Below are 10,136 nucleotides of genomic sequence, written 5' to 3'. Positions count from 1 at the left end.
AATTCACAGTCTAGAAACCCACATTTTCTTGGTTACAATGTCATGGTCTATGAAGTGGCAATGATTGTCATTCTGCCACTTGTCTACATTATGGGTATTTGTGAGGATATCAACAGTCTTTCTTGAAATGTGTGCAAAAGTCAGCATGGAAGAGAAGGGTCCTGACTAGAAAATTTAAAGGGTGAATGGGTAAATAAAGCTCATGTGGACACTGAATGATGGGAATAAATTGAGGAGATGGTAAGCTGAGGTCTGGGGTGTCAGGTCAGAAATGGAACTAGAGATTTAGATTCCATGGTTTGAAATTTGAATTTTTACCTCTGATTTCCCTCCACTAATTTTTACTTTGTTGGTGCTCCTCTCCTCTAATATCTACAATAGGTTCTTCTGATTGAATTTGACTGTCAATGTGTATGTTAATGCCCTTTAGTCCCAGAGAAGCCTGGATGCTATCAGGGACACCAAAGAAGCACTCAGGTTCCACTGTGTCATTTCCTCTGTTCACAAGTTCATTAGTTACTGCTTCTTTCTCTGGGACTGGAAACAACCAAACAGGATTGTACTTTTGCTCTGATTTTCGTGAATGATAGAGAACATTTCTTTAATTGGCTTGCTTTCACCTCCTCCACAGAAACATGAAAAAACCCACACCTTTGGGGCTAGATTTCCTTCCCTAAATTTGGAATCTGTTCTGATCAAATAAGGAACAAACATATAATTGACCAACATAATCAAACAGCAGACAAACAAAATTTCAATATGACCCAAAGCAAGCCTTCTTTCTTCTTTCCCTCTCTACCTACTAGATTTCTTATTCCAGAGCTAGAGGGATGATGGTGAATCACTTAACCACTATATTCAGTTTCTGCAACTATAAAATGGAGAATATAAAAGCAGATACTTCATACATTCATTTAAAGGATATTTAATAATAGCTAATATTAACTGACATTCATGTGTTAGTTGATTTGTGCCAGGCATTGTGTTAAGTGCCTTTGCCAGTCTAATATTCTTGGTCTTCCAATCAAAGTAGATCACATTTAAAGAAAGCTTAGTTCAGTGCCTGGCATATAGTGAGAAACACATGAGTTTTTCTTCTCTTCTCTTTCCCTTCCCCAGAAGAGCAGCAGGGTGAAGAATCAGCATTTGACAGGTCATTGTTTAAGGAGAATGTATGCCATGGTAGATCCAGTCTCAGAAATGAGAGAACCTTCCACCAGGCCTGGGATGACCAGATAGATGGGCGTTTTTACTTCATTCTTCTGAGACCAGCCATATCACAATAGATTCCAGGCAATGACATGAGAGGAACTCATAAGAAACCTAAATTCTATGCTCTCTTGTGATCAGACTGGGCCATGTTCATTACCCAAAAGAGAATAGAGCCAACTCCCCAATTAGGATGGGAAAAATTGAAGTAAAAAGGAATCTGATTAGGGCCAGCCTCCCTGTTTCCTTGCCAGAATATAGACCAAGAAGGCAGGAAATACAGAATATTATTAGATCTGTACTCTAAGGAGTGTTGAACAGTATAGAATCATGTACACACCAATGAGACCTATCTTCCCCATATTAGCTTTCAACGACTACTCAGGGTTACAGAATATTCCTTCCAAGCTACAAAATATGAGAAACATCCCCTATTAGTATTGTTACATTGTTATGTGTGGAAGACTTTGAGTCATTTGACTTTGAGACAAGTTGGAATTGTGAAAGGAAATCTTTGGTAGAGTTTATCCATTTGAAAACTGAGGGTTAGACTGGATCATCTCTGAGGGCCCTCAGACAGCTCTGACACTCCCTGTTCAAAGGCCCTCCTCTGCCATTCTCTTCTCAACACTGACATTCCCTGTTCTGGCATTCTAGGTTCTCAGGTCCCTCCCAGCTGTCTGACTGCAGGTTTTATATTCTAAGGTCCCATCTCACTCCGACATTCTACCTTCAAACACTCCACAGTCTAACTTCTCTTCTAGCTCACATGCTTCCTTCCCTGTTCTAAGGGATGGATGCCCCCTCCCTCTATGAAGTGATGGTGCCAGGCATGGGGCAGTGCCACCAAGCCTGCTCCAGTGAGACAGCAGCCTTTCAACAAGTGGCTGTAAGCACATAGAGAGAGATCTTGGTGCTGAGAATGGAAGGAGCCATCAGGAAAATCCTCCCCCTGTCTCTAGCAGATGCCTTGCCAGGGCTACAAGCAGGCCAGCCTCACCAATTCATCAGGGACATCAGGCTCCCCGTGCTGGACAAGGCATAAATCAACTGTAAGAAGGGATGGAGGCAGGAAAAAAAAAAGTTGTGGGGAGAAGAAAAATTGTTTGGGGGGAGGGGAGAAAGAGTGATGGAAGTGGAGAGCTGAGGGAGAGAAAAAGTGAGATCAAAGGCAGAAATTCATCAGAGATAACAGAATTATTTATTTTCCTGGCTGCTCCAGTGTCTCTCCCTTTGAGGCCTCTCTGATGATGTATTTGCATGTCTCTGGCCCATCTGTTCTCCAAGGCATCCCCCAGCCCAATGCAACACGTTGGTTTCATCACCCACGCCAGGGCTGCCCCCCACCCTGCCTGCCCACCAAACCTTTTGATCTCCTGCCCTGGCAATGTTTATGTGCCATGGTTTACAGTACTCCTGGCCTAAGTCTGATCGTGCCTCTGGGGCTGCTTTGGGGGAGGGAAGCCAAGCTACCAAGATGGCCCTTTGAATTTTCCTCATCATTCATTCACGTGTTTATTTATCAACCTGCAGAGACATTTCACCACTTATTAGTCAATGTCTTCAGGAAGTCTTTTGGTATTTCAGGGAAGAAAAAAAAATATCCAGCAGGCCTTTCTTCCCTCATTCTGTCCCTCTAGCTCACTTAGATGCTCAGTCACTCAATTCTGTCTTCAGTAAGCTAAATCCATTCCAACCTTGTAATAGAAATGGTGTTGGTTTTGGAATCAGAAGACTGAGGTCCAAGTCCCAGAGAGAGGATGTGATCCATTGCCACCTGCCCTGGTCATTTAAGTTGGATTTCAAAATAGAACCTTCTTCATAAGGTGGTAAGGCTCAAATGAGATAATATTTGTAAAGCACTTAGCATATTGTCCAGCATATAGTAGATGCTTAATAAATATTTTCCCCTGCCCTATTGGATACTCTCCATTTTATAGTTTGAGGAAATAAAGGCAGACAGAAATTAAATGGTTTGCTCAGGGTGACACAGCTGGATTCAAACTCAGATCATCCTAACTCCAGCTCTAGTTCTCTCTTCATTCAAATGATGAGGAAAACAGGAAGATAAAGCCTTTAGAATTTTTGTCCTTTTTAGGGTCTTTGAAGAAACAGGATATTTAACTTGAATAAGAAAAGTTTCAGAGTACATTAACAGATATTTTCAAGAAGGTGGCTAAGCAATCCATGGTTTCTGAAATTAGGTTAGACTGGAGTTCAAATTTGACTTAAGACACTTAAATGTTCTGCAAACTTTCTTCTTTTTCAATTGGTTTTAGTCATCTTTGACTTTTCCTGACACCATTTGGATTTTCTTGGCGAGGAGACTACACTGGTTTGTCATTTCTTTTTCCAGCTCATTTTACAGATGAGGAACTGAGGCAAACAGGTTTAAGTGACTAGCCCAGGGTGATACAGCTTATGTCTGTGAATTTCAAAACTACTCCACCCTATTCAGACCATTCTTTAGAAGATCAGATTTAGCTATTTCCTGATCAATAACAATAGAGATACTTGAAATAACAGAATCAGGTCTTGGGAACTGCATTCTCCACCCACTCCTTCTTTCTTACTCCCATTGTAATTAAACTGCCATAAACCTCCATTCTGACTTGAGTGTTTCATTTAGGAATTTCATAAGTGAATTCCTTGGTGACCTTAAATTAATATATATCAGTCTTTTAATGTGATTTCAATATCAAATGCTGAGGTCAGATTTGAACTCAGAAAGATGAGTCTTCTTATCTCCAGGTCTAGGACTCTATCCATTTCACCACCAAGCTGTCCTAACCCTAAAAATTAGCACTGTCCAAAAATGCTGGGTCTGGAAGCCTAGGGAGAGAGTGAGCTCCTCTTCATTGGAAGCATTAAAGTATCTCCAAAAAGGCAGATGACCATTTGTTGGGAACATAAAAGAGGGGGAATTAGTCAAATTGGATTACTCAATTTTTTGGAAATTCAAAGATATTTCATTTTCTCAATTACATGTAATAATAATTTTCAATATACAATTTCCAAAGTTATAACATCTGAATTCTCTCTCTCTCCCTCCTTTCCCTCACCGCACTCAGAGATGATAAGCAATTTTATTTGGACCACACATGTATTATCATGAAAAACACACTTCCATATTGGTCATTGTTGTAAGAGCACATTCATTTTTTTAATTGAAAGTTTGAATTTAATTAATTAATTTAGAATATTTTTCCATGGTTACAAGATTTGTGTTCTTTCCCTCGCCTCCCCTTAACCCCTTCTCATAGCCAATGGACCATTCCCCTGGGTTTTACTTGTGTCATTGATGAAGACCTATTTCCATATTACTGATATTTGCACCAGGGTGATGACTTAGAGTCTATATCCCCAATCATGTCCCCATCAACACATGTGATCAAGGAATTCTTTTTCTTCTGTGTTTCCGCTCCCACAGTTCTTTCTCAGGATGTGGATAGCATCTTTCTCATAAGTCCCTCAGAATTGTCCTGGGTCATTGCATTGCTGCTAGTGGAGAAGTCCATTACCACATTACCACATTAACACAGTGTATCTGTCTCTGTGTATAATGTTCTCCTGGTTTTGCTAAGAGCACACTCATACAAAACCAAAACCCCAAAATTAAATTGTTATACACACATGTGTATAATGATAGTGTGTTTGAGTCACATCTGTACAACTTCAATGGTTCTTCCTCTGGAGATAGATAACATAAGTCCTTCAGATTTGTCCCAGATCATTGCATTGGTGAGAATAGCCAAGTCTTCACAGTTGGTTTTTGTAAAATGTTGCTGCTTGTGCAGTGTTCTCTCAGTTATGCTTAGTTCACTCTGCATCAGTTCCTGCAGATCCTTTCAGCTATTTTCTAAAGCCATCTTACTTATCACTTCTCATAACACAATAGTATTCCATCACCAACACAAACCACAATTTATTCACCAAATCCCCAATTGATAGACATTCTTCAATTTTTAATCCTTTGCCACAAAAAAGAGCTTGGATATGTCAATATTAGATGTCTAAGCCAATTCTGAGATTCTTTGATCAAATCTATTCATTGAACTACTTTTCATTTCTTATGTTTCCAGGAAATTCTGAATATACCATCATGACCAGGACATAGAAAATATTTGGATGATCACATTATACCTCTCAGGAAAATACAGAGGGTTCTAGAAGTCTTTGATAAGTTGTTTTATGAAAGCTAAGAATAGCACTTTTATCTTCTTCAAAATTGTTACCAGTAAGTATTCTTTCTTTCTTTCTTTCTTTCTTTCTTTCTTTCTTTCTTTCTTTCTTTCTTTCTTTCTTTCTTTCTTTCTTTCTTTCTTTCTTTCTTTCTTTCTTTCTTTCTTTCTTTCTTTCTTTCTTTCTTTCTTTCTTTCTTTCTTTCTTTCTTTCTTTCTTTCTTTCTTTCTTTCTTTCTTTCTTTCTTTCTTCTTTCTTTCTTTCTTTCTTTCTTTCTTTCTTTCTTTCTTTCTTTCTTTCCTTCTTTCTTTCTTTCTTTCTTTCTTTATTTCCTTCTTTCTTTCTTTCTTTCTTTCCTTCTTTCTTTCTTTCTTTCTTTCTTTCTTTCTTTCTTTCTTTCTTTCTTTCTTTCTTTCTTTCTTTCTTTCTTTCTTTCTTTCTTTCTTTCTTTCTTTCTTTCTTTCTTTCTTTCTTTCTTTCTTTCTTTCCTTCTTTCTTTCTTTCTTTCTTTCTTTCCTTCTTTCTTTCTTTCTTTCTTTCCTTCTTTCTTTCTTTCTTTCTTTCTTTATTTCCTTCTTTCTTTCTTTCTTTCTTTCCTTCTTTCTTTCTTTCTTTCTTTCTTTCTTTCTTTCTTTCTTTCTTTCTTTCTTTCTTTCTTTCTTTCTTTCTTTCTTTCTTTCTTTCTTTCTTTCTTTCTTTCTTTCTTCTCTCTCAATCATACATTCTCTCTTTTAAAAACCTCTACCTTCCACCTTTAAATGCCCCCCCCCCCCTTTATTTATTTTAAGAAGCAGACATGTGATTTTTCAAATACGGCAATGTGGCCAAACTCAGATGAAAACTGAGGGCCATGAAACTGTTCACAAGCATCTCTGTGGGCTGCACACTAACTTAAATAATGTCAATATGTGGTATTCTAGGTTCTAGTGTACTTTTACTGATTTTGTTAATTATTTCCCAATTACATTTTAATCTAGTTCAGCTGCACTCAATAATGTAGCAGTCAAGGCCAAGAATTGTGTCTGATTTTCTTTTTATTTTTTCCCCCAGAATAAATGTTATATCATTTGTATTAATAATTTTCTGAACAGTTCACAATCTATGTTCTCTCCCTCCTTCCTGCCCCTAATGTCTCCTCAAGGCAGCATGTCATATGACATAGATTGTTTCTATATCAGTTCCTTCTCTAGCAATTGATGGCCTTTTTCATCATGAGCCCTTTGGCCTTGTCCTAGATTCTTGCATTGCTGATAATAGTTAAGTCACTCATAGATGATCATTATGCTTTATTGCTTTTACATGGTCTCTACATCACTTCATATGAGTCTCTCCGGGATTTTTGTGCTCATCCTGTTCATCATTTTTTTAAGGCCCAGTAGAATTCCATTACAATCACACACCACAACTCATTCAGCCATTCCCCAGTTGATGGGCAGTCCTTCAATTCTTTGCCATTCCAGAAGAGCTGCTACAAATATTTTTGTCCAGGTAGGTCATTTCTTCTGTTTTTGATCTTTTTAGTATACAGACCAAGGGGTGGTACTGATAGATCAGAGCCTATGCACACTTTGATGGCCCTTTGGTTCCAGATTGCTCTCTAAGATGGTTGTATTCATTCACAGCTCCACCAATACTGTAGTAGTGTCCCAATTTTCCCACATACCCTCCAACATCTATTTCCCTTTCTGGTCATATTAGCTAGTCTGATAGGTGTGAGGTGTTACCTCAGAGTCAGGCCTTGTGTTTGACCCCTTGGTATAGAACACTGAAAGGTTGTGTCACTTGTCCAGAGTCACACAGCAAATATGTATCATAGACTTGTTAAATTGACTTGAGGCTTCTTCCAGGGAAATATGAAGGACAGGAATGACTATGAAATCTAACTAAGATAGTTTGCTCCTAGAGTCATATGATGATACATCTGAACCTCTAACTCTTCCATGGGACTCAAGTTCTTGATGATGGGGTAAATATGTCTGTTACTACTTCTTGGTAGCTAGGTAGAAAAATAGATCGTAACTTAGATGTAGAGGTAGGAAGACTCAAATTAAAATCCTACCTCATATACTTATTGAGAAACTCTTGGCAACTCACAATCTCTGACCATCTCTGTTTTATCTTCTGTCAATTGGGAATAATTAACAGGACTTACCTCACAGAATTAGCATCAAGTGAGATAGCATGAAGCTTTTGGGGTGCTAGCTATTGTCATGATGAGTTCTAGACTGCCAAGTCTTTATACACTTGGATTTTCATGAAGGAAATGAGACTAAAAGGGAATCACAGATTTGTTTCATTGAGCATTTACCACATCCAGGCATTTGCAGTCTCTCACCTCTGACATACAATCTCTTTCCATGTCTACCTTGTTAAAAAATAGTGTTATTTAACTACATGCTCCATATGAGGCTATTTATAAAGTTTACAGTGTTTAGGACATCAACTCATACTCGCTCCTTCTTGAGATTATATGTTGTCTACACTTATCTGTGTTCATAGGATCATATTTAGAACTGGCAGGGATGTGTGAGGTCTTCTTGCCCCAAACTCTTAATTTTATAGATGGGGAAAATGGAGCTTGGTGTTTGCACATAGAAAATTAAGTAAATCCGGTATTCTCCCAGCACCATAGTTCCTGTTTTAACCTCTCTGAAAGACTCACTGCCAGTTTCTAGTTTAGCATGGTGGGAATGGGGATGGATGAGGACTATCTCTCTTCCTGTGTCTTCTCTAAGATTCATTAGCATCTTCCTTCCTCCCCCTAGAATCTGGAAGGCAGAAGCACCCAAAGTGACTCCAAGTTGCCCCTAGAAGTTCAAAGAATTCCAAAGGGAACTGAAGAATCCTAGAACCTTCCTGTTCATGACAGGCAGGGCATTCATCTCTCCCAAGGAAAAGAGAGTCCCATACCAATAGTCTTTGAGACAGAGATTACATCGAATTGAAATTTACCTGGGAAATCATTGTGCTTAAGGGACTCACTTTTTTCCTTATCATCAGATACAATTTTTTTTTATTTTTTTTAACACAGGATGAAACTTGATTCTTTTTTTAATTTAAATTAATTTATTTAGTCAATTTAGAGCATTATTCCTTGGTTACAAGAATCTTATTATTTCCTTCCCTCCCTACTCCCACCCTTCCTGTAACTGACACGCAATTTCATTGGGTATTACATGTGTCCTTGATCAAAACCTATTTCCATGTTGTTAGTGTTTGCACTAGGGTGATCATTTAGATTCTACATCCCCAACCATATCCCTTTGTAACAGTTAAATTAGTCTCTAGTAATAAAGGTATTATATTTTATGAGGTTTATTAAGATTATTAGAAATCAAGGATACAAAATAATAAAACACTTGCCTAGGGCACATTAGCCCATTCACACCTTACTCACTACATCTTGCCATCTCCAAGTACAGGAAGAGAGCGAAGTAGGCATTACAGCCAGTTTAAATACAAATTCTGATATTGTCCAGGTGGAGACTCAGGTGAGATTATAGGGAATTCTGGGAAATATCAAGGACTTCTGCGGATTGAAGTCTAGGATTCAAATCTCCATTTTTACAATACCCCCTGTGATCATATTGGGAAACAAGTTTCCCCAAAAGGATCATGGAAACATAATCAACTTAAAGATTACAATAATTTGAGGATAAGAGGGGGGGAAAAACAAAACCAATAATTGTTAGGCACATTGAAAAAAAGGCAGTTAGGGGGCAGTCCCCCTGAAAATATACATACAAAACAAATGCATTTAAACCACACACAGTTCAAATCACCACATCCCAAAGTTTACTCTGGATCTTCTGGTGCAGTGTATGGAGGCATCTTCATGGTGTCTTCTCCAAACATTTCAGTTTCTGGATTCAGAGAGGTACCATGTTTCTTAACCTAAAATTCTTCTCAAAAGGAATTTAAACTTTGCAATTTAAAATAATAATAACATTTTTACATCCCCCTCCCCCCCCTGAAAAGGGTGATTGAAAAACACAGGGATCATTTAGGGATGCATGGTTGAGTTATGAGGTATATAAATCAACTGGCAAGAGAAATTAAAAAACATCAGAAAAATCCAAATAAAAAAAGATTATTTCTGGATGAAATATAAACTATCAAAGACTTATGTGTAAATATTCTCAGTAAAGGAAAAATAAATCTATAACAGGTCCTTGAATCAGGGGCCAATTAAAATGATATAAGCAATTAAGCATTTATCCAGTGAGTAGCCAGGACTACAGAAATTTGCCACGCTATGAAAGAAAAGGGACTAGATTATAGGAGTCAGGTAGGAGCCAAATTTGAGATACTCATCTTTAAGTATTTTCACAAAGAGTGTGGATACAGGGAAGGCCTATGTCTTAACATATGTTAAGTGTCACAACCTCAAGTTTTTACACCAGGTTCAAGTCCTTTGCATTGGCTTAGAAGTGCATCAATCCTTCCTGGATTGATTTCTCTTTTTTTTTTTTTGACCTGTGTGTTCTTATGACACAATTCAGATTTACCTTTGTGCTTCTTTGGCCCTGTGCAATGGCTCTTTTGTATATCTTGTCCTGGAATCATACAGAATCATTAAACAAAGTCCCATAATTTTTTAAAACAATCAATGGCATCATTTTTATAGTCTTTAGCTTTGGGGGCATTCATTGACTTTATAGCAAGTGAATTTTAAAATTATATTACTACTAAATCATAAAAGTTAAAGAAAATATTAATACTGGTGACATGTGCTTCAAATAAAA

This window comes from Monodelphis domestica, chromosome 3, assembly GCF_027887165.1.
Source record: "Monodelphis domestica isolate mMonDom1 chromosome 3, mMonDom1.pri, whole genome shotgun sequence".
Taxonomy (NCBI): Eukaryota; Metazoa; Chordata; class Mammalia; order Didelphimorphia; family Didelphidae; genus Monodelphis; species Monodelphis domestica.
Note: the sequence above shows the minus strand (reverse complement) of the source record.